The following is a 4,855-nucleotide window of genomic DNA, read 5'->3' as shown; positions in this document are numbered from 1 at the left end:
ATAAACACTGTACCCAAATCCACGTTTTACAATGCTCCTGGGAAATGGGTAGGCCTCCACCTATAGTCCTTCACAGTTTTACAGGTGTGATATATTTATTTATTTACATAGATCACATACATAAATAAATATGTTAGCTGTAGGTAGCGTTGAGATCAAATTCCCATATTCTATTGCTACTAAACATATATCATGTTTTCCTCATTTGCTCTGTAGGAGGTTCGTCATATGAAGGACATTCAAGTGGATGTGACCCCGAACCTGCAATAGGGGCTCAGTGAGGTGACAGACATCCTGTAATGGATCTCCAGCTAGTGTCTGAGGACCTGGAGAAGGCTGTGTCTACAGCTGTGGGGCAGGACAAGTATGGTAACCTAACCTCACTGTATGAAGGATTTTATTGTTATGGATAGTCATCTCTAATCTGTTCAAATATCACTGTTGTTGATAACACACATTACCAAAATGATTCACACTTGTCTTCCTATTTCCACATAATCTGTCATGGTTCCCCACCCCAACAGGGCATAAAACCAACCTCTCTTTATTGCTACTGCTTTTCTTCTAACCCTGAATGGCAACATTTTATCCTAGTACACAAGCATGTCACTTTATCCATCCACACCCACTCTACTGCCGCATGGCCACTGCGGCTGAGACTTTCACCCTCTCGTTACAGGTATAGCAGGTAACCAACCCCACCCGGGTCTTACCCCCTAGGACTTACCCTTTGCTACCGGCTACCACCGGTCGTAATACAATGGGACTACTGAATAAGCTCAGGCTTTCTAGGTTCGTACCCTATAATTGGTTCAGCCTACGACTCTCATCTCCCCAAGATGTCAGAATTAGTGATAGCGGGTGTAGGAACTGTGCCGACCTTGTTTCTGTTTCACTGATTCGGAATCTCTAGTTCGACTGCAAATCGCGGTGAATCAAATCAAATCAAATCAAATGTATTTATATAGCCCTTCGTACATCAGCTGATATCTCAAAGTGCTGTACAGAAACCCAGCCTAAAACCCCAAACAGCAAGCAATGCAGGTGTAGAAGCACGGTGGCTAGGAAAAACTCCCTAGAAAGGCCAAAACCTAGGAAGAAACCTAGAGAGGAACCAGGCTATGTGGGGTGGCCAGTCCTCTTCTGGCTGTGCCGTGTGGAGATTATTACAGAACATGGCCAAGATGTTCAAATGTTCATAAATGACCCGCATGGTCAAATAATAATAATCACAGGCAGAACAGTTGAAACTGGAGCAGCAGCACAGCCAGGTGGACTGGGGACAGCAAGGAGTCATCATGCCAGGTAGTCATGAGGCATGGTCCCAGGGCTCATGTCCTCCTCCGAGAGAGAAAGAAAGAGTGAAAGAGAGAATTAGAGAGAGCATACTTAAATTCACACAAAAAAAAGCAGTACTAAGGTCTAGGAGCACGAGGACAGATGCAGAGCCTCGGTCTGATGCCATTAAAAGATCATTTACCACCTTCACAAGTGCAGTCTCAGTGCTATGATGGGGTCTAAAACAGACTGAAGCATTTTGTATTCATTGTTTGTCTTCAGGAAGGCAGTGAGTTGCTGCGCAACAGCCTTTTCTAAAAACATTGAGAGGAATGGAAGATTCGATATAGGCCGATAGTTTTTTATATTTTCTGGGTCAAGGTTTGGCTTTTTCAAGAGAGGCTTTATTACTGCCACTTTTAGTGAGTTTGGTACACATCCGGTGGATAGAGATCCGTTTATTATGTATTTATTATGTCCAAGCACAAGAAGCAGCTCTTTCAGTAGTTTAGTTGGAATAGGGTCCAGTATGGAACGTTTAGAGGCCATGATCATTTTCATCGTTGTGTCAAGAGATATAGTACTAACACACTTGAGTGTCTCTCTTGATCCTAGGTCCTGGCAGAGTTGTGCAGACTCAGGACAAATGAGCTTTGAAGGAATACGCAGATTTAAAGAGGAGTCCGTAATTTGCTTTCTAATAATCATCTTTTCCTCAAAGAAGTTCATGAATTTATTACTGCTGAAGTGAAAGCCATCCTCTCTTGGGGAATGCTGCTTTGTAGTTAGCTTTGCGACAGTATCAAAAACGAATTTCGGATTGTTCTTATTTTCCTCAATTAAGTTGGAAAAATAGGATGATCGAGCAGCAGCAAGGGCTCTTCGATACTGCACGGTACTGTCTTTCCAAGCTAGTCGGAAGACTTCCAGTTTGGTGTGGCGCCATTTCCGTTCCAATTTTCTGGAAGCTTGCTTCAGAGCTCGGGTATTTTCTGTATACCAGGGAGCTAGTTTCTTATGAGCAATGTTTTTAGTTTTTTAGGGTTGCAACTGCATCTAGGGTATTGCTCAAGGTTAAATTGAGTTCCTCAGTTAGGTGGTTAACTGATTTTTGTCCTCTGGCGTCCTTGGGTAGACAGAGGGAGTCTGGAAGGACATCAAAGAATCTTTGTGTCGTCTGTGAATTTATAGCACGACTTTTGATGTTCCTTGGTTGCGGTCTGAGCAGATTATTTGTTGCAATTGCAAACGTAATAAAATGGTGGTCCGATAGTCCAGGATTATGAGGAAAAACATTAAGATCCACAACATTTATCCTATGGGACAAAACTAGGTCCAGAGTATGACTGTGACAGTGAGTAGGTCCAGAGACATGTTGGACAAAACCCACTGAGTCGATGATGAAAGCCTTTTGGAGTGGGTCTGTGGACTTTTCCATGTGAATATTAAAGTCACCAACAAATTTGAATATTATCTGCTATGACTACAAGGTCCGATAGGAATTCAGGGAACTCAATGAGGAACGCTGTATATGGCCCAGGAGGCCTGTAAACAGTAGCTAAAAAAGTGATTGAGTAGGCTACATAGATTTCATGACTAGAAGCTCAAAAGATGAAAACGTCTTTTTTTTTTTTTTGTAAATTTAAATCTGCTATCGTAAATGTTAGCAACACCTCCGCAGGATGCACGGGGATATGGTCACTAGTGTAGCCAGGAGGTGAGGCCTCATTTAACACAGTAAATTCATCAAGCTAAAGCCATGTTTCAGTCAGGCCAATCACATCAAGATTATGATAAGTTCATTGACTATAATTGCCTTTGAAGTAAGGGATCTGACATTAAGTAGCCCTATTTTGAGATGTGAGGTATCATGATCTCTTTCAATAGTGACAGGAATGGAGGAGGTCTTTATCCTAGTGAGATTGCTAAGGCGAACACCGCCACGTTTAGTTTTGTCATGATGGAAAAATACAGAATAACATGAAGACAGGACCTGTGCAATGAGTTGGGGGGCACAATCAGAACGTAGTGTTGCGAGAACAAACAGTCTTTTGTTAGATAACAGGAGCTAGGTTCCTTAACTGCATATTCTACACAGCTACAACGACTGACCGCTGAAGCGCTTAGGGGGCTGGGACCAGCCTCTGCGCCAACAATCAACGATAGGCTGGGTGAGTCTAAACCACGCCCAGTCTCTACTCTGACAGGCCGGCTCGGAAGCAGGAACTACTTCTGTCATCAGAGTATATTATAATATCTTTGTTAGGAACAAGTCAGTTCTCTGTTTTGCCCTACGAGGTGGGACAGAGAGCCCGTATATACGAAAATTGCATTTACCACTTATTGCTTAGCTAATAAAAAATACATAGCATACAATCGGTGACTCATTGTCATATTTATCCTGATACCAGATTCGAATTGACACAACCCGTACAATTGGTGACACCGAACGTGATCTGGTGAAGGACTTCGCTGGACATTGGTGTGCCAGCCGATTGGCCAGTACTGTCGTCGGACGCTGTCGTCGGACGGTGTGTCTCACAAATCCTGACCGGTCAACTAAAAAAGGTAAGCAGACACCTGTTGTGAAAAACTAAAGTTCTGCACATTGGCGTTATCCAAATTTAGTTTTGTGAGACACCTGTTTGATGTATGTAACCAAATTCTATTAATTTATATTGGTAAAGGATCATGAGGAATACATAGTGGTAAATGCAATTTTGAACTGATCGATCGCTCTTATGGTATAACAACTAATGTAATGTACTAAATGGGTCGGTTGGTGTAACGCGTACCCAGTTGTTTGAATGACGGTGAATCAGATCGGTTAAAGGAATTTACTAGTGTGTGTGTGAGCAGGATCGCAATGTAACAATGAATGCTGTGTACTGGTGTGCATGAGGACATTTTTCTAGTATAAATGGATATTTACTTTGGGTAAATTTAGAGTGAGTGCAGTACTACTGGGATATAAGTGGGCGCGCTGTATCAGAGTGAATGATCTACGGATAGAATTTGCAGGCCAACAAATTAAAAAGACCTGTGTTACATTGGATGGTTGCTGAAGCATATGTAGTACATTAGATATTTCAGTTGTAGCTGGTATCAAGTTTGAATGAAAGGTTTATAGATCCTTATAAGGGTTATAGTACCTGGTTGTATTGCATAAGAGTAAGGGAAGATAAATAACTGCACATTTTTATTATTTAAATTGAGTGATTCAAACTGACGTATGTTTGTAAGGTTTGAGTGATTCGAACTGATGTATGTTTGCAGCTTTGAGTGATTCGAACTTACGTATGTTTGTAAGGTTTGAGTGATTCGAACTGATGTATGTTTGAAGGTTTGAGAGAGTCGAACCGTATGATTGTGGTACATTAGGTATTAAGTCGATGTACTAATACCAAGTTTGTATGACCTTCGGGTAAATAACAGGTGTGAGACCTAGGTTATGTTTTGAAACGGTAAAGGAGAAGTGCACGGTGTTTACTAGACAGTGGCTAGATTGGCACACATCCTAAGGCAGCACACAATTGAACCTGATCATTTATAATGTATTCAAATTAAAACAAGTAAT

At 41.7% G+C, this 4,855-nt stretch overlaps 1 long non-coding RNA gene across 1 annotated transcript; it reads left to right on the top strand.

The window, feature by feature from the left end:
- Nucleotides 1-4,811, top strand: LOC127918311 (uncharacterized). The gene is made up of 3 exons (XR_008099758.1): nucleotides 1-369; nucleotides 680-792; nucleotides 3,690-4,811. It is a non-coding gene; the product is annotated as an uncharacterized LOC127918311 (long non-coding RNA).
- Nucleotides 4,812-4,855: the final 44 nt, after the last annotated feature.

The sequence above is a fragment of the Oncorhynchus keta genome, unplaced genomic scaffold, assembly GCF_023373465.1.
Source record: "Oncorhynchus keta strain PuntledgeMale-10-30-2019 unplaced genomic scaffold, Oket_V2 Un_contig_1398_pilon_pilon, whole genome shotgun sequence".
Lineage (NCBI taxonomy): Eukaryota > Metazoa > Chordata > Actinopteri > Salmoniformes > Salmonidae > Oncorhynchus > Oncorhynchus keta.
Note: the sequence above shows the minus strand (reverse complement) of the source record. Positions and strands in the feature narration are given on the sequence as shown.